Raw genomic sequence first — 23,815 nt, forward strand, 5'->3', positions numbered from 1 at the left:
GTTACTATATACTTCCTACATGGTATATCTCCACAAATAGGAGTCAATGTAAGACGCAATAATATCTTACCTTCTTCATCAATTTTTATATCAACCTTTTTCAGATTATCCAATATTTCTTTGAATATGTTCTGATACTTTATAGTCTTAAACTTTCTTGATCCTCAACCTATATAACTTTTACTTTAGATATAACATATTTCTTAAGCTTTAAGTTAGATAAAGTTTTTCTAATTTATCTTAAATAATCATAATGAACTCATCATCAATAACATTATTTATAATATTGTCGACGATGTAAAAACGAATAGTACCTATATAATTTGCGTGAAGTTCCTCCCAATCTTTGTCACTCATCTTTTATGATTTGTTTATTTATTTCTTTAACATTCTCCTTAGGCTTATTGAACGAGAAGATTTTTCACCCTCCTCTTTCATAGGGTGAAACTATTTCTTTTATCAAAATTTTCCATAGTACAAACAATGGAAACAACTAATGACATCTTTGTTGAATATTGTATTACTAGATCTTTTGGGCACTAATACCATTTGTTGAGAAAATGAACTTGAAACCAAAAGAAAATAAGAGATCAACAAATAAAGAAGATGCCAAAAAATTGATATAAAATTTTACATGGTTTGATAACTTTCTACCTATGTCCATGGAAAAATCAAATTGTTCATTATGAGAAAAATCAATACAAGGAATCAGTTATCCTGAGTTAACCCAAACCCTGAGTTAACCCAAACTCAAAGCCTGAAACCCCTATACACACCCTCAAGAGTACCCAAAATGTCATGTCTCTCCTTCACCAAAATCTTAAGACTCAAGGTATATTTATAAAAATAAATCTTAATTTTCTAAGAATTTTTTTTACTTGAATCCCTAATATAAATCCTGATCCTAGTCTATGAAAGAGTTTGAATTTAATTATACCTCCTCCCAATTAATTAAATTCTAATTTTAGAACTCGTAAAATATTTATCAATCTTAATAAAAATGATACAAAAAATAAGACTATCTTATGCCATATATCTAATACGCACATGAAGAATATGACTTATAAATAACTAATAATCATATATTTGAAAAGAATCCAATTATGTGCATCGACTAAGAAAATAAGTTGTTTATTCTGTTAATTTTAATCGTCTAGTCCGTAGGTTATCTTAAATTTTCGATCAATGTCATTCATTACATACGAAAGATTAGTAGATGCGACATCATCTTAATTCATATTCTTAACTGATAGTGACTCGGTGACTTAGTCATCCGTGGACTCGGTGACTCAGTCATCCGTGGACTCGGTGACTTGCATTATTGCATTAGCACTATTAAGGCAGCAGCGGGAAGAAGATGTCTCCACATCCAACACCCTCTCGTTTGCATTTCATCTTCTCCTCCAGTCTATTGCAGATTCCTGTGTTCATGGTAAGTAAAAAACATTTCTTCTTCTTCGTTCATAGCTGGTAATCCTTTCTCTTTTAGTAGATTGGTTTTGCTATTTTAGATCTTTTAAGCATTTGATCTTTGGGAGGCGTGATACACTTTAAGATATAAGCACCAGAAATTTGAGTAATAAACATTGCTATCTAATTTTTATTTCAAAATTGTTATTTCATTTTTACTCTTACCGAACTAAAGATGAAATGTAAAGCTGTTTCTACGATCTATGATGGCGATAAATCTCGAACTGGTCTAAATGGGATGGGTGTTCTTCAACCCGTAAAAAACTTATAGTAGGTCAGAATAAGCTCTAGAAAAACGTACAGCAACTATTTAGGATCATATCCTTAAATAATTTTTCAATCCTATTTAAGAATTCTCAATTCAAAAGTGTTTCCCTCACTCAACTCCTGTTTCTCCTTGGAAAGCTTCTCCTTAGAAAGCTTAAGAAGGTTGTCGGTTCATACTAGAACCCCTCTCTGTTTTATACGTTCTCTTATCACTGCTTGGTAGGTACATTTTGAGTACCGTACTATTTTCGAAAGCTTACTTTAACCAATGGTGTTTTTCTTGTTAGATTATATAATTATATTTAATTAAATAAGATATATTAGATATCTAATTAAATTATAATTATAATTATTAATCAGTAGAAAAAAAAAGTTTAATTATTATAGAATTTCTTAATAGATTATCTTGATAGAAAAAACTTTCATAATTACTTATCTTATATCCTTTACTCTTACGATATATATTATATTATAATATACATTACAATATATATTATTTATATATTTTATTAAATTATATTATAATATATATTATATTATATTATAATTTAAGAAATTATAGATCTTCTCTTATTTTTCATCGGTTCATATTTTATCTCTTATAATGATACTATGAAGGATAGAAAAAGAGAAAAATATAAATATAGTATTCTTTGCATATTGGTATCATTGCTTCATTTAAATTGGACAATAGTACATTTGCAAATCAAATAAAAGTTTTCTGAATGAAATCAAAAGGTACATAATCTTGATCTTGATCTATCGTTATTTGATTTTGATTCTACTGTTAAGATTTTTTCGCTAAACAAAAGTATGATTAAAATTTTATGCTTACAATTAGTATTAAAAATATTAGATTTATTTTATATAAGATAGTTATTGTTATCACCTTTTGCTTACGAAAAGTTGTTATTAGCTTTTGCATGTGAGAACATGATATTTATATTCTGATAATGTGATGCTTGCCTCACATGGTCTGTCTGTTTTCATATAACTCACCAGAGTCTGTATATCTATTCTCTTGCTTGTTTATGAAAAGGTGCTATCATTTTGGTGGATAGATTATCATCGATAGTTTACTGTTGGCGATGGCGTAGTATAGGGTGATGGCCTACTATGATCACTGGCTTGTTAAGGACTACTACTATAGCTATGCAATGACTATTCATGGTAGTGAAGTGAAAGTTCAATGACCATATTGAGGGCAGTGGTCATGGGCCCTACTATCACGAATAATCGTTGTGTGCCTGTAACATCTTTGTCAGAGGACCATTCATCATTTTTATTTGTTTGTACATATATCTAGCAACGTATTTTACCTTATTTTTATATGTTTTTACTTGAAAACAATGAGTAGGAATAGTTCATAGTGTTATAAAATATTCGCTCATCAGAATGGGTAAAAGTGTCCCAAAATGGCTCACTTTTCGTGTGTTATGATTTGTTTTCTGTAGGCTATAGTGCAGTATAAAACGTCAACCATCTCAACACCCTAGAACCTCTCGAGTGGCATAGAGCTGGATAGGGGTTTGAGGTGGTAGGTATTAATTAGATACACAAGTTCGTATGTTAAGCTTATGAGAACTTGCTATCACGCTTGACACTTAACGAGCAGTTGTTTGCAAACATACAACTGTTCATTTACCTTTTAAAGTTTTATATTTTTTTTCTCTTTTCTCCCTTGCACATCAAATATATACTGAATTATTTATACAGTTGTCCTCTTCATGAGACTTCAGGATTTATCCATCACTCATTTTCGAATTAATCAATTTAATTTTTTATATGCCTTTTGAGATAGTGATAAAAGAAGTTTAATGACATCATGAGTAGCAGAGGTTTTGCAAAATATCAAATAGATCATTGTTACAGTATCAAGAGGTTTGACAACAGTTCTATTATTATGTAGATGATATGCTTGTTACAAGTTTAGACATGCAAGAGATAAATAATTTAAAGTATGAATTGTCAAACAATTTTGTAATGAAAGATGTAGGAGCTACAAAGAATGAGGATTTCTAGAGACAGGGAAGCAGGGACTTTAGTACTGTCACAAGCAGAATACATTAATAAAGTACTCTCTCGATTCAACATGCAGAATACTAAACAGTGAGCACTCCTTTTGGTGCCCAATTCAAACTTGCAAAAGAATAATCACAAAAGCCGGTGAGGGGATGATTTGGCCTCAATGTTTCTTCGAAGAACTTGATAAGAACCAGAAGGAAAGTGTCCTATATTCAGATAATCAAAGTATAGTTCAATTAGCAAAAAATCCATCTTTTCATACTAGAATAAAGCATATTCAAATGAAATATCACTTCATTCAGTCCAGAAGATAAAGCCCTTGAGCTCGAAAAGATTCAAGGAAATTGAAACTCTATTGATATGTATCCAAAATGGTGACCATTAATAAACTGAAGTTGTGTTCAACTTCAGTGGTCTGCACATGCAAGGGGAATGCTGGGCTGCTACATTGAGTGTGAAGACGATTAAAATCAGTCTCCTAAGTGAGAGATTGTTAATATCATCTTTGACTTAGTAAAAGTTTTGTTAAAATTCAAATTTTGACTTGGTAAAAGAGGTTCTAAGCACTTATCTGATTTATGACTATAAATAGGAGTTGTTATGATTGTTTAGGGTTGTTTAGATTAGTGAGCTACATGTGATATCTTTTTTTACTAGTGTGACTACACTATAAATAAAGATGGGTTCTCTTGAGAAGTGTGTGAAATTATGGTAGAAGCTGTTTAGAGTTGAGAGGTTGTGAGGGATAAGTGTTTTTCTATACATTTGTAATTTTCTCCCTATAGTGAAGATCTAAAGTGGCTTTGTGGATGTAGCGTAAATCATAATATTTCTATGTCTTTGTTTGTGTTCTATTATTTCTTTTACTTCTTTTAATCTAGTACTAAGAGACTTGTTATTTCTCCTGATAGGGAAGCACTATGACATCTTCGTATAATCAAGCTTGCATCTTTCCAATAGATATTTTTGTGATTCAATAATAATAAATTATGCTAGCTGATCCATATAGGGTTCAGGTTCGATGATTCATCGACTCAATACCACCTTTCGGATGAAAGCTTTGACGGAAGAGAGAACTATCATAGAAATATCAAGCATAAACCCAAAAGAAACAACATCCATTATAGATGCGTAAGATCATATAATAGCATAAAGAAAACAACTTGAATTAATAGAATAATAGTGGGATAGAAAAGCTTATAGATGCATAAGAATGTAGGTTGTCTTTGGACACCACTTGGGTGCTATTGACAATTTGTGTATCGCTATCGATTTTAGTCTTTTTCTTCTCTCTAATTATCGGAACCTCCTCCTAAGGCTTAGAGGGTAGGCAATAAGTTTTGGAGGCTTTTCGCAATAGCTAGATGAAGCTTTGATACAGAGCTTAGGTTATTGGAACTTGATGAAGAAGGCTATACCGGAAAGGATGGGTTGCACCATGTAGATTTTTTTCATTCTCTTCTCCTTTCTTCTCTTCTCTATTCTAAGACTAGAATATCTAAGGCCAGCTAGCCTCTTATTGAAAACTTATTTGGTTGCCTTTAAATGGGGGCACACACCTTGTTTTATAGGGTGAGGAGTGCCATAAGTCCTTAGGGTTTAAGAACTTTTCTTATAGGGTATGTGTAGTTAGTCCTTTCTTTATAGGGATACCATAACTCTCTTATTTGGTGCTTGCCCCTATTTGGGTGAAGGGTATCCTAATCCAATAAGACTTGGATTGAGGTGAGTGGGCTATTAGGATAGAGGATTTACTTGACCAAACAAGACTTCAAGTCTTCAAAGGATCTTAATGCTAGTCATAGGTGCACTGTAAGCCAATCACGTGAGTGATAGTATGTGTGACATGATACGTACTTTTTTTTAATTATTATATATTTGATATTTTTTTTAACTTTATATTACTTGTTGCATATATTGTGATGTTCATGGATTTGTGCAATGAGAATCGGATTGTGGTAAAATCACAATAATGAGACTGATTCGCCTTGAAACATATACACTAAATAATCTCGGTCGTAGGATATTCGAGAGGGATATCGAGTTAATCGGATAAACTAGTGTGTTGTATACCCATCTATATGATGGAGATAACTAAGTTTATAGATGCTTGTGTGGAGATACTAGGAATATAGTGCAGGTGCTAATTGGAGAATGAGTTTACTTATCGATCTACTCATGAAATATTGGATGGTTGATGATACCTCATTATTAGAAAGTGATTCTATCATCCTAGTGGTATATTTGGTCCTTGGACTTGAGACACCAAGGATGTCTTGTATAAGTACTTCACTCTTTGATACCAAACTTATAGACCTAGAAGTTCCAAATCTAGTATAACCGGTCATCTGAGTGGCAACGAACCTTACGAGGACTATTAAGTGTCAATAAATGATCATTCACTCTTAGTATTATGAGATGAATATTTTATATGTTCTTACTCAAGCAAAATCCCTAGCCAGGGTCATTCGGATTAAGAGAGAAATAGTTCTCCGAGAGAATTTTATTAGAGTGAGACTTGAGTAGAAACCATATGGGCCTAATAGCATCATGCTTGAAAGATGGTCTTTAGGATATTAGATAGATAAAGGACTATAGATATATGGTAACTAATGACAGACAGGTCTGATAGATTGGATTACCCTGTATCGTTTGAGGATTACGACATAATGGCCTAGTACGTTCGTAGTCGATGAGTCGAGTGAATTATTATAGAGATAATAATTCACTGAGCTAAAAAGAGTTTTGACAAGTATGACTTATGACATGCTCGATATTAGGCCTAGAGGTTCACACATATATGGTAGGTATTGCGACGAGTAGAGGTTCGGATATGAGATATCCACTAGAGCCCCTATCTTATTGGATATCCAATAAACCCCTAAATTACTGTATCCTGTGGATGAGATATAATAAGAGATAATGAGATAATATTGGATAGAAATATACTAATCTAAGAGGCTTAGATAGTTAGATAGAGATCTAGTATCCAATAGAGTAGGATTCATTAGGATTAAGTTGATAGGGGGCATCTATAAATAAGAGGGAACCAAAAGGCCATAGGCTAGTCCCCTTTTGGCTGCCACCTCCTTTTCTCCTCTCCCCCTCTCCTCCTCAGCTAACAACCCTTATTTAGGGCATGTGGATAGCAAGAAGGGTCAGCCCTTTCTTGATTGTGTGGTGCCAGAGGAGGACAGTTGACCTCCTTCATCTTTTCTTATAGATCTATAAGTTTTTAAGGATATACAATCTCTCTAGGTAACATATCTTTCTCATACATGTAGTTTTTGGTTTTGTGGGTTTTTTCACACCAATTTTCGCATGACGATGAAACCTTCTTTTTTGTGAGAAATTTTAGAATTTTTATTTTTTGTTCTTCTATTGCATATGTGATGTCACCCTAAATTTCTCAATAGTAGTATTGGAGCCAGGTTGTTCATGTGAAAGATTGGTTTATAAACTACATGTGTTGTGTTCAATTGTGTAGAATTATTTTCACACGATTGGTGGGATTTTTCACCATAGTTTTGAAATCTAAACTACATCTATTTCCTCTATTAAAAGGTGTTTCGGAGAGGGCTTTTGATATCAAAATTTTTTGACGCAAAATGAGAGAAAGGGTAGCAACTATTGCTGCCCTATAATTTGGTCGAAGGCTACTTGCAACCTTGGTTGAGAGCACAACTTACTATTCTCAGCCTAGACAAAAGTAATAAGGTCGAGAGTAGCAAGGGTACTCTTGGCCTACAGGTTGGCTGTCCCTGTAGCCAAGTTTCTTGGCTACAAGGGGCACCCCTAGCAGCTAGGATTTCTTGGCTGCAAGGGTTACCTTGGCGACTAGGACTCTTGGCTGCATGGAGCAGCCTAGCGGCCAGGGTTTCTTGGCGGCCCATGCTCACCCTATAGCTAGGGTTTCCTGGCTACAAAGGCAACCTTAGGGGCTAGGGATCCCTAGCCACCCAAAGCAATCCTATAGCCAAGGTTTCTTGATTGTTGGGGTAACCCTAGCAGCTAAGGTTTCTTGGCCACTTGGGGCATCCTAGGGTAGGGTACCCGAAAGGACTACAAAATAATTAATTAAATATTTTAATTAATTATTATTATTATCATCATCTAGTAGTCCTACATGATGATATAATATATATGATATATGATATGGATGGATGATCATGGACCATGTGATATGATGTATATGTGTATTATGATTATTATTATTATTGAGGCCTACGAGCCTCTAATTTTTCTTGTTTATTATCGATCCGATGATCATGATGTATGGAGATGCGTTGAGATGCTGACGGAATCGATGATGACAAGATGGACGATTATAGGGCATGGAGATGTGTCGATGCACACATTTATCATGGTATGAGTGATTAGGCCTACTGGCTTGTTAAGATCAGGGTCAGCACTAATGTTAGGATCGGAGTGACACTAAGAGGGGGGGGGGGGGGCGGGGGGGTGAATTAGTGTAGCGGATTAAAACTCATAAGTTTGAAATCGATTTCGCAAATGTGTAGAGATTTCGATTCGATAAAGTATGACTTAGCTAAAATAGCTCAAGTAAAGGAATTCAAGTGTAGGGAGAAGAAAACCAAATAGTTTGCTGCTAAGAAGATAAGTGGTTCAGAAAATTATACACTCACACATTCAAGGAACACCACAATGTAAAGTGGCTCGGTCAAATGACCTACATCCACTTACGAAGCCTTCTTCAATGAGGCTCCCAACTTTCACTAGTAAATTACTTTGAAGGGGAAGGACCAAATACCCCTTTTACAACCTTTTTACAAGTGGTTCACTCTCTTACAGATTTTTCAAAGAGAAAAAGGGAGGTGAACACTTAAGCTATTGAATACAAGACTTTGTTAAAGCTTTTTCTCAATCTCTAACTTCTCAAAAAGGTATTGTCTCTACTAAGAATTGAGGGGTATTTATAGGCTCCAAGAGGATTCAAATTTAGGCTCCAAATTTAAATTACTTTTGGGTTCCCGGTGCTGGCGGTGCCACCGCCTATCAGTGGCGATGCCATCGTTTGTCAGTGTCTGACACTAATAGTGTACTAGTGGTGCCACCGCCGGAACTCTCGGGTTCTGGGTGGTGCCACTACCTAGTTCGATGGTACCACTGCTCGACCTTTCAGGTTCTGGGCGATGCCACCACCCAGTTCAGTGGTGCCACCGCCCGACCTTATGGGTCATTGGTTGGGCTGCTAATTTGGCCTAAACCAGTCTATATTAGGGCCCAGTTGGTCCCTAACCAGGTTATAGGATTAACCCTTAATTCTAATCTTAATTACATGCAAACTATGAAATTAAGACATAGTCCTAAGCAGGTTTTTAACCGGCAACGTCGAGTTTCCTTCCGGCTAGCTTTCCGGTGAACTTTCGGCGGACTTCCAATACACCCTCGGATTTCTTTCGGCGGACGCCCAGCAAGCTCCTGGTCTTGTGGCAAGTTCAGCAAATCTTTAGCAAGTAGTCGAATCTTCTCGGTGATCTTCGTCAATCTCCGACGATCTTTTCGGCAGACTTCAAAAAACTTTGGCAAGTCCCTGATTCCTTCTCGGTTGGTTCCGGCAACACTTCCGACGATTCTTCGGACTTTCGGCGGACTCTCGAACACCCATCGAACTTGACTCTGGAAGACTTGCTTTATGTCTTCAAGCTATCGTAGTTAATCCTACATACTTAACTCAATAATATGGATTAGATTAATTAACCCATCAATTGACTTCATCATCAAAATCCGAGATTCAACAATCTCCCCCTTTTTGATGATGACAATCAATTGATGACGGAGTTACTCATAACTCCCCCTATCTATATGTCATATTATGAGAAGATAAAAACACTTGAATTCAATCTCTTTGAATTCAAGCCTAAACTGATAAGTTCTATCCGTCGAACTTATCGTTATTCTTAATAAGCATGAGCAAATATGAAACTTCGTATTTCTCATAATTTCAAGGTATAAAAATTATTTTCAAGCTGAATGATAAAAGACAATTATCATTTCGACAAGAAATAATAATAATTTGAAATTTCAACATGGATCTCATGATATAAATGCAAGGCATGATTTCATATGATCATGAGATAATTGCTTATCATACATATAAAAAAAATTAATAAACATGATACGACAGCCAATCTAAAAAACTTTCATATGCGATATGCTCAAAAAGTTTTACGATGCTTTTAAGGAATAAAACACATATAAGACATTTTTCATTGCATTATACAACATGCAAATTTTATATTTTGCACAAGTCATCAATCTTTTGCACATTTTTCTCCTCCTTTGTCATCAACAAAAAGGAGATGAGGTTTTAAATATAAAACTCATGATCATTGAAGTTATTCATAAAATCATCTCATAAGAAAAAAAATCTTGAAAAGGAGATGGTAGAATTGACAAAGCTTCAACTTGGCATTAAGATCGATCATTCAAGGAAGACATCAAATCATCCAAAATAACATGAAGGTGTCATCAAAATGTTGACAAAATTTCAGAAAGAAACACCCAACATCATATAATAGGATAATGTCAAATGCATATCAAGGTAGCATAGAGGTTTACAATAATAAGAAAGAAGTCAAATCCATGAAAACCGAAAAGAGGATGAAAAATTTTCAAAAAATATATACAATCAAGCTCATTCACAAGGACAATTCAACATGCCTAATTCCCTTCTAATAAAGTCAAATTGATCTTCATTTAAGGCTTGTGTGAAAATGTCCGCTAATTGATGCTTTGTATCAATAAATTCTAGAATGACATTATTATTATTGACATGATCTTGTATAAAGTGATGCCTAATATCAATATGCTTAGTTCTAGAGTGTTGAATTTGATTTTTGGTTAGACAAATAGCACTTGTATTATCACATTTTATGGGAATGTTCTTTAAGTAAATTTCATAGTCTTCCAACGTATTTTTCATCTAAACAACTTGTGCACAGAATGCACTTGTAGCTATGTATTCAGCTTCCACCGTAGATACTGCAATCGAATTTTATTTCTTGGAAATCCAAGAAACAAGTGTATGTCCTAAAAATTGACATGTTCCGGATGTGCTTTTTCTATCTATCCTACATCCACCAAAATCGGCATCTGCATAAGTTATTAAATCAAAATTATCGGATTTTGGATATCATAATCCTAAATTAGGAGTTCCTTTAAGATATCTAAGGATTCTTTTAACACTTTTAAGATGAGACAATTTAGGAATAGCTTGAAACCTAGCACAAAGTCCTACACTAAATATGATATCTGGTCTAGTTGCGGTGAGGTAAAGTAAACTACCAATCATTCCCCTATATGTTTTTTCATCAAAGCTTTCACCACTTTCATTCATGTCTAACTTAGTGGAAGTACTCATAGGAGTGTTTATAACTTTTGAACCATCCATGTTAAATTGTTTTAACAATTCTAATATATATTTAGATTGATTAAGAAATATATCATTACTAAGTTATTTAACTTGCAATCCTAAAAAGAAGATTAATTCTCCCATTAGGCTCATTTCAAATTCATGACTCATACATTTGGTAAATGATTTACATAGTGATTCATCCGAAGAATAAAAAATAATATCATCAACATAAATTTGAACAATAAAAAAATTATTTTTAAAATGTTTGATAAACAATGTAGTATTAACATTGTCTTTGGTAAAATTATTTAAAATAAGAAAGGAACTAAGCCTTTCATACCAAGCTCTAGGAGCTTGTTTTAAGCCATAGAGAGCCTTAGTCAATTTAAATACATGATTAGGAAGAAGAGAATTTTTAAATCCGGTAGGTTGTTCAACATACACTTCTTCGGAAATAAAACCATGCAAGAAAGCACTGTTGACATCCATTTGAAATAGTTTAAAATTATTACTACTAGCATAGGCAAGGAGCATCCTAATGGCTTCTAATCTAGCCATAGGAGCGAAAGTCTCTTCATAGTCGATACCTTCTTGTTGGTTAAAATCTTTGGTCACTAGTCTAGCCTTGTTTCTAACCATGATACCGCATTCATATTGCTTATTTCTAAAGACCCATTTAGTACCAATGACTAAATGGTCATTAGGTCTAGGAATAAGCCTTCATACCTCATTCCTCTCAAATTGGTTCAATTCTTCTTGCATTGCAATAACCCATGAATCATCTTTCAAGGCTTTATTAATGCATTTAGGTTCAATTTGAGAAAGGAAGGTGGCGTTAGTACAAAAATTCTTGAAGGAAGAATGAGTTTGAACTCCTTTTGATGTATCTCCTATAATTAGCTCCTTTGGATGAGCATCTATATACTTCCATTCCTTGGGTAAGGAAATTTCGGAAGAAGATACATCCAAGTTGCTATTTTGAAGACGGGGTTCATTTAAATTCAAATTATCAAAACCAAGATCATCATCAAAATCATTTTTCTTTAACTCGGAAATTTCATTAAAAACTACATGAATAGACTCTTCTATAACTAAGGTTCTTTTATTAAAAACACGAAAAGCCTTAGAAACAGAAGAGTAACCAAGAAAGATGTCTTCATCGGATTTAGCATTAAATTTTCCTAAGGCATCATTTTCATTCAAAATAAAGCATTTGCAATTGAAAACTTTAAAATAAGAAACATTTAGTTTTTTATTATTCCATAATTCATAGGGAGTTTTTGATAGAGATGGTTTTATTAGAACCTTATTCATGACATAGCAAGCCATATTAACGGCTTCGGCCCAAAAATACTTAGGTAGACTATGTTTATTTAACATAGTTCTTGTCATTTCTTGTAAATTTCTATTTTTATTTTCAACTACCCCATTTTGTTGAGGATTTCTCGGAGTGGAGAAGTTGTGATTATATCCATTGGATTCACAAAAACTTTGGAAGTCACGGCTTTGAAATTTGCCACCATTATCATTCCGAATTGATGAAATCATGAAGCCTTTTTCATTTGGAGTAAGTTTACAAAATTTAGAGAAATATTTGAAACAATCACTTTTGTGAGCCAAAAAATAGGTCCAAGTGTATCTGCTATAGTCATGTACAATTATGAAGGCATGTTTGCTTCCTCCTAGACTCGTTGTGTCAATTGGTCCAAATAAGTCTAAATGGATCAATTGCAATCGTCTAGTGGTGCTAATTTGATTTTTTTTTGTTTGAAACTAGTTTTTATTTGTTTTCCTAGTCGACAAGCATCACACACTTTGTCCTTAACAAACTTCATATTAGGAATCCCTCGTACTAACTCTCTAGATGAAATCTTAGATATTAGTTTCATACTTGCATGATCTAATCTCCTATGCCAAAGCCAAGCATCATCATTTAAAACAGAAAAGCACATTTCATTATTAAGTTCATTAAGGTTAATGGTGTAGACATTATTTTGTTTTAAGGTAATCATTGATATGTTATTGTTTGGTTTTTCAATAATGCATATATTAGATTCAAATCTAACGATGTAACCTTTATCGCATAATTGACTAATGCTTAAGAAATTATGTTTCAATCCATCAACTAGCAATACATCATCAATTGAAAAACTTAATTTGTTACCTATGGTTCCCTTACCAATGATTTTACCTTTGTTGTTGTCTCCAAAGGTGGCATACCTTTCTTCTTTGCTAGTGAGCATAGAGAAATGAGATGGATCTCCGGTCATGTGCCTTGAGCATCCATTATCAAGATACCATCTCTTGCTCCTAGCTTGTGAGTTTGTCTACAAAAGAGGATGGTTTTTAGGTACCCATTTGATTTTGGGTGCCTCAAAAATTGATATACTAATTTTGTCATTTATCATTGAATTATTTATAGTTCCTTTAGGAACCCATATCAACTTATGTACACTAATTTTCTTAAATGGACATTTATAAATAAAATGTCTGGATTTACAATAAAAGTTACATTTCAAATGAGGTGAAACATGTAATGTGGGTCCTTTAATGAAGGTGGTAAGATTTTGGTGAATCCTCTCACAAAACCAATTCCACTTCTATTTGCGACGTGACCCTTGTTTGCAAGGATCTGTTAGGTTCGGAGCGGCACTAAGAGGGGGGGTGAATTAGTGCAGCGGATTAAAACTTCGGTTTTAGACAAATCTTTCGTACGATAAGAAATCGGAATTGGAAGTGCTTAAATTAAAAGCGTATTCGCAAAGTTGTGCAGTAAATGTAATGAGGAAATAAAGCAGTAAGAGGGTTTGCAGTAATGTAAATAGCAGTAATGAAATGCAAACCAGATATTACACTGTTTTTTAAAGTGGTTCGGTCAAGTGACCTACATCCACTTGCGAGGCCCCTCTTCGATGAGGCTCCCACCTTCCACTAGCAAATCTCTTGAAAGGGAAGGGTGAATACCCCTCTTACAACTTTTACAAGCGGTTCACTCTCTTACAGATTTTCAGCAAGAAAGAAGGAGGTGAACACTAGCAAATGAAAACAAGAAAGGCAAAGACTCTTCTAAGACTTTTCTCTCAATTACTTGCTGCTCAAAAGTTGTTCTCTCAGCTGAGATTTGAGGGGTATTTATAGGCCTCAAGAGGATTCAAATTTTGGGCTCCAAAATTTGAATTCTTTTTTGGTTCCCGGTGCTGGAGGTGCCATCGCCCAGCCAAGCGGTGCCATCGCCCAGCGCTCGGGTGCTGGACGGTGCAACCGCCCAGCCAAGGAGGTGTCACCGCCCAGCTCTCGGGTGCTGGGCAGTGCCACCGCCCAGCCAGGCGGTGCCACCGCCTGGCTCTTCGATTTCACTGGTTTGGCTTAATTTTAGCCCAAACCATATCTGACTTTGGGCCCAGTTGGCCCCTAACCAGGATATAGGATTATCTCTTAATCCTAATCCTAATTACAAGTGAACTACATAACAAAAAACACATCCTAAGCAAGCTTTCAACCGCGAACGTCGAGTCTTGTTTCGGCGAGCTTTCCGACGAACTTCTTCCGACGGACTCCCAGCAAGCTCCCGAACTTGTGATGACTTTAACGAGTAGCCGAGCCTTCTCGGTGATCTCCGTGAACCTCCGACAATCTCTTCGGCGAACTTCTGAAAATTCCGATAGGTTCCCGATTTCTTCTCGATTGGTTCCGGCAACATCTCCGACGATTCTTCGGACTCTTAAACGTCCATCGAACTTGACTCCGGTATACTTACTTTGTGTTTTTTGGTTATCGTAGTTAATCCTGCACACTTAGCTCAATAATATGGATTAGATCAATTAACCCATCAATTGATTTTATCATCAAAATCCGAGATTCAACAATCTCCCCCTTTTTGATGATGACAATCAATTGATGACGGAGTTAAACATAACTCCCCCTATCTATATGCCATATTATGAGAAGATGAAAACACTTGAATTTCATCCATTGAATTCAAAAATAAACCGATAAGTTCTAACCGTAGAACTTATCGTTATTCTCATTAAGCAATAGTAAATGCAAAACTTCGATGAAAATCATAAGTCAAATGATATGGGACGATTTTTACTACGATAGGAGATAAAGATTTTCAACATGAATTTCATGATATAGATGTAAGGCATGCTTTCAATATGATCAATCAATCTTGTGATATTCTCACGGATTTTGCAAGGCATATAAGACATTCTCAAGGATCAATCAATTTTTATATAAGTCATGCTATCAAAAATGGTACAAGTCATCACTTTTCTCCCCCTTTGTCATCAACAAAAAGGGAATGAGACTTGAAGCACATAATTTGTAATTATAACATTGATCATACAAAAATTTTATCATCCAAAATTAAGTATGCTAAAATGTTTATGTCGAGTTCATCATAAAGGAAAATTCAACATTCATCCATTTTATCAAATCTCTTCTTTCTATAATCAAAAATTGTAGGTGTACAAGGAAGAGATCGTGATTAAAAAAATTCAAGTAGTAACTCCAATAAGTTAAGATCATAATTCGAATACAAACTCATTCAAATTGTCAACTTGAAACTCATAATCAAGCCATCAAAATCAATTTCGAGATTCATAAAATCATTAAATCTTGATCAGAGAGAATGAAAAACTTTACGGAAAATCCATTCAAATAGATTTATTCTTTGGGACAATTTAACATACCTAATTCCCTTCTAATGAATTCAAATTGATCTTCGTTCAAAGCTTTTGTAAATATATCTGCTAATTGATGCTTTGTGTCAATGAATTCTAGAACAACATCATTGTTAAGGACATGATCGCGTATGAAATGATGTCTAACGTCGATGTGCTTAGTTCTAGAGTGCTGAATTGGATTTTTAGTAAGACATATGGCACTAGTATTATCACATTTTATGGGAATGTTTTTAAAGTGAATTCCATAGTCTTCTAATGTATTTTTTATCCAAACAACTTGTGCACAACATGCACTTGCAACAATGTATTCGGCTTCCGTCGTAGATAGTGCAACTGAATTTTGTTTCTTGGAAGTCCAAGAAACAAGTGCATGTCCTAAAAATTGGCATGTTCCGGATGTACTTTTTCTATCTATCCTACATCCGCCAAAATCGGCATCTGCATAAGCTATTAGATCGAATTTTTCAGATTTTGGATACCACAATCCTAAATTTGGAGTTCCTTTAAGATACCTAAATATTCTTTTAACACTCTTAAGATGAGATAATTTAGGATTAGATTGAAACCTAGCACAAAGTCCTACACTAAACATAATATCCGGTCTAGTCGCGGTGAGGTAGAGTAGACTACCTATCATTCCCCTATATGTTTTTTGATCGAAATTTTCACTATTTTCATCCATATCTAACTTAGTTGCAGTGCTCATAGGGGTGTTTATTGCTTTTGAATTATCCATGTTAAATCGTTTTAACAATTCTAATGTATATTTAGATTGGTTAAGAAATATACCATCACTAAGTTGTTTGATTTGTAATCCCAAAAAGAAAGTTAATTCACCCATTAAACTCATTTCAAATTCAAGACTCATACATTTGGCAAATGATTCACATAGTGATTCATCCGAAGAGCCAAAAATAATATCGTCAACATAAATTTGCACAATAAGAAAATTATTTTTAAAATGTTTAATAAACAATGTAGTATCAACCTTGCCTTTAGTAAAATTATTTAAAATAAGAAAGGAACTAAGCCTTTCATACCAAGCTCTAGGAGCTTGTTTCAAGCCATAGAGGGCCTTAGTCAATTTGAATACATGATTAGGAAGAAGAGAATTTTCAAATCTGGGAGGTTGTTCGACATATACTTCTTCGGAAATAAAACCATTCAAGAAAGCACTTTTGACATCCATTTGAAATAGTTTAAAATTATTACTACTAGCATAGGCAAGGAGCATCCTTATGGCTTCTAATCGAGCCACGGGAGCGAAGGTTTCTTCGTAATCGATACCTTCTTCTTGGTTGAAACCTTTGGCCACTAATCTAGCCTTGTTTCTAACCACGATACCATTTTCGTCTTGCTTGTTTCTAAAGACCCACTTAGTACCTATGACTAAGTGGTCACTTGGTCTAGGAACAAGCTTCCATACCTTATTCCTCTCAAATTGATTCAATTCCTCTTGCATTGCAATAACCCAAAAATCATCTTTTATGTGTTAGGATCGAGAGCACTAAGAGGGGGGGGGTGAATTAGTGCAACGGAAATCTTTCAGCGATTAAAAACGAAAGCTGCGTTCATTCGATAAAAACTATTTTGATGCAAAAGCCAATTCTAAGATTACTTATGATTAAGTGCAGTTTATGTCTAAACACAGTTGCATCTAAGCGCAATTTATGCAGTTTGCAGTTTGCGTCTAAATGCAGATTGCGTCTAAGCGCAGTTTGCATTTAAGCGCAGTTTGCGTCTAAGCTCATATTGCGTTTAAGCGCAGTTTGCGTCTAAGCGCAGTTTACGTCTAAACTCAGATTGCGTCTAAGCGCAGTTTGCGTCTAAGCGCAGTTTGCGTCTAAGCGCAGATTGCGTTTAAGCGGAGTTTGCGTCTAAGCGCAGTTTACTTCTAAAATCAGATTGCGTCTAAGCGCAGTGCAGTTTGCGTCTAAACGCAGTTTTACATCTAAACACAGTTTTACGTCTAAACGTAGTTTTACGTCTAAATGCAGTTTGCGTCTAAACGCAGTTTTACGTCTAAACGTAGTTTTACGTCTAAACGCAATTTGCGTCTAAACGCAGTTTTACGTCTAAACGTAGTTTTACGTTTAAAAGTAGTTTACGTCTAAAACATAGTTTTACGTCTAAACACAGTTTGCGCAGTTTACGTCTAAACGCAGTTTTAAAGGGATCTGAACTTAGAAACTTCGTTCGTAAAAGCACAGAAGACAGTTTTGCAGAATCAAAACGTAAACGTAAACTGTAATGTATGAAAACACCGATTTACGTCTGAATGCAGATTCGGAAAGATCAGCACTTAGAAACTTGTTCGTAAAGGCGCAGAGAGCAGTAGCTATGTAGGAGGTTTGCAGTAATGATAAAGTGCTCAAAATAAACGCAAACCAGAGATTTAGAGTGGTTCGGTCAGTCTTGACCTACTCCACTTTTGGCTTCCTCCACCGACGAGGTCACCGACGTCAACTAGAAGCCTTCCTTCAATAGGCGAAGGCCAACTACCCTCTTACAGATTCACTCCTTTTGACGGGCTTAGGAGACAACCCTTACAGAAGTTTTCTCTCATCTCTTTACAACTCAAACTTGAAGAATAGAAAGAGGAGAACTAGCAGTTTTGAGCTCTAAGAAACACAGAAAGATAGCAAGATTTCGAGTGTGTGTTCTTTGCTTTTAGTGCTGAATGGGTGGGGTATTTATAGGCCCCAACCCAGTTCAAATTTGGAGCTCAAAACGATCAAATCCCGGAATTCCGGGATCAGGCGGTTGTACCTCCTGACTGGAGAGGTTGCACCGCCTGGCAGAGCTCGAAGACTGAGCCCAGGCGGTGCCACCTCTTGACTGAGGCGGTTGCACCTCTCTGCCAGAGCTCGAAGACCGAGCTCAGGCGGTGCCACCTCTCTGTCAGGGAGGTTGCACCGCCCAGTCTTGCTCGAAGACTGAGCTCAGGCGGTGCCACCTCCTGGCTGGGGAGGTTGCACCGCCCAGTCTCGCTGGGAGGCTTAGCCCAGGCGGTGCCACCTCCTGGCTGGGGCGGTGCCACCTCTTTCACTATTTCAGCTCACTTGGTTTGGCTCCAAACTTGGCCCAAACCAGTCCGAACTTGGGCCTAATTAGCCCCTACTTGGGTTATAGGATTAACACCTAATCCTAACCCTAATTAATGTGCTAACTATGATTTTAAAGACATTTTCTAAGCTATTACAAAGTCCGCAAGTCAAGACTTCTTCTGGCGAGCTTCCGGTAAACTTCTCGCGGTCTTCCGATGAATTCTCGGAAACCATTCTGTGGACTCCCGGCAAGCTCCTAGACTTCACGATTTGTTCTTAGTGAGTTCCAACAAGCTTCTTCGGCAAGCTCCGATCTTTCTCGGCGAGCTCCGCGAACTCCCAACGAACCTTCCGGCGAGCTTCCGAAAAACCCTTCGGCAAGCTCCCAACTCATTCTCGGCTAGTTCTGGTAGCATTCCCGATGAACCTTCGGACTTCCGTCGAACTCTCGAACTCGCAACAAATCCTTCGCGCTTGACTCTGACACTTTGTTTCGCTTTATGTCTTCATTGTTATCATAGTTAATCCTGCACAATTAAAACAAAACTTCGATCAAGACAATTAATCCTAAGCAATTAACCAAGTTGTCCGGCATGTCATTGGTCCCTCGACGCTTCGTCTGATTTTTCGGCGCATCGTCCTCTCCTGCGGCCTATTGTCCAATCGGCCAGTTGACTCCGCAACTCCGATATCCTTGGCACAATAACCGCTCTTCTTGGCCCGATGCCCGAGTCCACTGCCCGAAGCCTTCTGTCGATACGTCGACCGATCTACCGGCCCGACGTCCAATCTTCTGACATGTTCCTCCGGCACAACATGATTTTCCTGCTTTAATTGTCTCATCCTGATCAAAGCATCCTGCGTCACTCAAAACGCAGATTAAATCATAAACATATATCAAGTAGTTTCATCATCAAAATACGAGATTCAACAATCTCCCCCTTTTTGATGATGACAACCACTTGATGACGGAGTTAAACCTAACTCCCGGAGTTTAAACAAACTCCCCCTATCAATATGCCATATTGATAGAAACTCTTAGATTCAAAAATCTAAGCAACATGTCATCATAAACGGAGTGAACCTTAACTCCCAGAGTTTAAACAAACTCCGCCTATCAATATGCCATATTTATAGAACCTTGAATTCAAACTGAATTCAAGTCATTGCAATATTCATCATGAATACTTGCAACACGTTATCATGATCTTATGCATAAACTTATGCATGTCATGTCATCAAATACTTCTCCCCCTTTGTCATCAACAAAAAGGAGAAGTACCACAATCAAGTGTTTGTGATATTGGTTCAACTTATTGCATGAAAAACATAATATCAAGTTTTATCATCATGCAGTTTTGAAGCTGAAAAATTTAGCAAATGTTACATCATGCTTAGAACATTCAAGCTATCAAGTTTTAGATATGCAAGTTTTACAGCATACAAGATAGCACTTTTATAACATGCAAGCTAGCAATGTTGCAACATTTTAGAACTTGCAAGCTATCAATTTAGAGATGTTCAAGAAGGCAACTCTTGCTTCTTGAAATATGCAAGTTGCAAGCTAGCAAATTTTTACGATATGCAAGTTTTGCTTCTTGAGATAGGCAAGATAGCACTTTTGCAATTTTTGTTTGGCAAGCTTGTGATGTTCAAGATAACAAGCTCTTTCTTCTCTTTTGAGAAGTGTCATTTTTGCTTTCGTTGCAAAGTGCAAGCTAGCAAAATGCCAAACTAGCAAGAGATAATGTTTTACATGAGGCAAGCAAACAAATTGGCAAGTGTTACATTTGCATATTCTCTTTAGATGTGCAAGAAAATAAACAAGTTTTTGCATTTTCTTGACATTTCAAGCTAGCAATTATCGGTGATGTTCAAGATAGCAATTTCTTCTCTTTTGTAATTTTTGCCTTTTTCTTGAATTGTGCTAGCAATCTATCTCCCCCTTTGTCATTGTCAAAAAGAAGGGAAAAACCCTTTACATCAATTTCTAAATTATGATAAAGGTAAGTAGTCATTCTTATTTGTGCATCATTATAGTTTCAATGCACAAATTCATTAACATTACATTTCATTTTTTTTATGCACGATACCGAAAAATCAATCATCATCATGAGCATATCAAACATGATATTCAAGCATTCATGATATATCATTTTGGCAACATAATCATGGATATTCAAACGATGGTATCTAAATGTCAGAATTCATTACATCCTATTATGCATGATCATTGACTCCTCATTTGTATTTCATGCATTATTTCATTTCATCTCATAAGCAATATCAAGAAGAGTTATTGGATGATGAGACAAATATTTTATGAATACACGGAATATCATAAGTGTTTCATGTATTCATATTATCACATGAAGCATATTATCATTTTTAAGATTCATAACATGAATAACGTTATTACTATTTCATCAAAATCAATTTTGAGATTCACACAATATCATGAAATCATTAATCTCGATAAGATGGGAAAAGCATTTTCTTTTTAAGTGATTCTTTTAACACATCATAAAAAAAAACTCATTCATAATTCAAGTGATTTACAAGATATCATAAATGAATTTATCACTTGTATTTCATCAAAATCGAGAACTCTAGAGATAGGAAATGATTGAAGCATTTAACATGATTGATGCATTATTCATATTTAAAGTGTATCTTATGTCGTAAATACGAATCAAGCATTTGTCAAATCTGAAATCATCCTCAAAATTACATTCAATAAATTCATGTATGACAAGCATAGATTTATTGAAAAATCAATAAGATAGAGGATTACATTTCAAGTGTTCATCAATTGTAGCATTTCATCATATGGTAAGATATCAATGCGTAAGACTATGAAGCAAGATTTTGTTTGATATCTTGATACAGGGCATGATGTACATATTTCGAATATTTTAGCAAGTGTAGCATTGCATCACATGGTAAGATATCAGCTCGTATGATGCAAATTTTTGTTTGATATCTTGATACAGGGCATATAGCAATGATAGCAATCATATATTTCTTGGTGATACAAGCATAGGATAATCATAGCATAGTGTTTATAACATCAATTCATATATTTCTCCCCCTTTTTTTTAAGTGTTTCATCTTAAGTGATCGATTTCATGTTAGCATGCCTTTTCATTTATGTCAAATGAAAACATGCATCAATGTTTAGGATCGTGAAATGAATTTCATCATAAAACCGTCAATCACAAAAATCATCATGTATAACTTTAAAATCTCAAATCTTTATTCTTATGTCAAAATCATACATTATATTTAACAAACAAAGACAATGAAAAATATCAAGCCTTCCAGACAAAAGCCATGTATCGTCATTGAAAAGCAATATGAAAATCATCAAAATATACATTCTTGCTTCTCAAGCACATAAATAAGATTTAATCTCACTAAGTGTACAATCATTAGATTTCTATCTTGCATTAACATAAGACATGCAATTTTCATTATCATTTTCAAAATTACAAGAATGATCATATTTTTGCATTTTCATTATCAAATTATTAAAAATGTAATTTTCAAGAAAATTTAAAGAAAAAGAAAAATGCATCATGAAAAACATCATGTAATTTCGAAGTAAATTAAAGGCATTTTGATTACCTCAGCGTCGAAAGGCGTAAAGGCGTAGTTTGCCACCTCGCCTTTGTTGATTTTCTCCTCGTCTTCAGAGGAGCTCGATTCATCCCAATTTTTGTTCTTCTTCTTGCGTTCAAAGCAAGTAGTTCCGTTCTTTTTACTTTTTAATTTTTGTTTCATTTGTAGTTTAAGTTCACCATCACTTGAGCTTATGCTCGAGTGGTCTTCAAATGTTCTATGTCCCAAATCCTTCCTGTTCTTTGGAAGGTGATTCTCAAGTTCTTCACGTGCATTGCACGTCATTTCATATGTGATCAATGAACCAATTAGTTCTTCAAGTGGAAATTGGTTCAAGTTTTTCGATTCTTGAATAGCAGTTACTTTTGAATCCCAAGTTTTAGAAAGTGAGCGCAAAACTTTTCTAACGAGTTCAAAATCCGAAAAGCTTTTACCAAGTGATTTTAAACCATTGACGACATTCGTAAAACGGGTGTACATGTCAACAACGGTTTCGCTTGGTTTCATATGAAAAAGCTCGAAATCATGCAGTAAAATATTAACTTTCGAGTCTTTGACTCTACTAGTTCCCTCGTGAGTGATTTCAAGAGCGCGCCAAATATCGAAAGCCGTTTCGCACAAAGAAACCCGATTGAACTCATTTTGTCCAAAGCGCAAAATAAGGCATTCATAGCCTTTGCGTTTAAAGAAAAATACTTCTTCTCTAAATCCGACCATTCGTTCATCGGTTTAGAGGGAAGTTGAAAACCGTTTTCAACGATATTCCATAAATCCAGATTTAGAGAAATCAAGAAAACTCTCATTCGAGTTTTCCAATAAGTGTAGTCCAATCCGTTAAAGAACGGTGGACAAAAGATCGAAAAGCCCTCTTGAAAGCTATGAAGAGCCATTTCTCTCGGGTGTAAATCCAAAATGAGAAAAACCCCGCTCTGATACCAATTGTTAGGATCGAGAGCACTAAGAGGGGGGGGGTGAATTAGTGCAGCGGAAATCTTTCAGCGATTAAAAACGAAAGCTGCGTTCGTTCGATAAAAACTATTTTGATGCAAAAGCCAATTCTAAGATTACTTATGATTAAGTGTAGTTTATGTCTAAACACAGTTTGCGTCTAAGCGCAATTTATGCAGTTTGGAGTTTGCGTCTAAATGCAGATTGCGTCTAAGCGCAGTTTGCATTTAAGCGCAGTTTGCGTCTAAGCTCAGATTGTGTTTAAGCGCAGTTTGCGTCTAAGCGCAGTTTACGTCTAAACTCAGATTGCGTATAAGCGCAGTTTGCATCTAAGCGCAGTTTGCGTCTAAGCGTAGATTGCGTTTAAGCGC

At 35.5% G+C, this 23,815-nt stretch overlaps 1 protein-coding gene across 1 annotated transcript in view; it reads left to right on the forward strand.

Moving 5' to 3' along the window:
- The first annotated feature begins 1,349 nt into the window (after positions 1-1,349).
- The window catches only part of LOC135650528 (UPF0481 protein At3g47200-like), a 55,780-nt gene continuing 33,314 nt past the window's right edge, over positions 1,350-23,815 (forward strand). Inside the window, exon 1 of the mRNA XM_065169963.1 lies at positions 1,350-1,432. The gene's annotated coding sequence lies outside the window, so the exon portion shown is untranslated. The remainder of the gene's footprint in view (positions 1,433-23,815) is intronic.

Source organism: Musa acuminata, chromosome BXJ3-10 (assembly GCF_036884655.1).
Source record: "Musa acuminata AAA Group cultivar baxijiao chromosome BXJ3-10, Cavendish_Baxijiao_AAA, whole genome shotgun sequence".
In the NCBI taxonomy this organism is placed as follows: domain Eukaryota; kingdom Viridiplantae; phylum Streptophyta; class Magnoliopsida; order Zingiberales; family Musaceae; genus Musa; species Musa acuminata.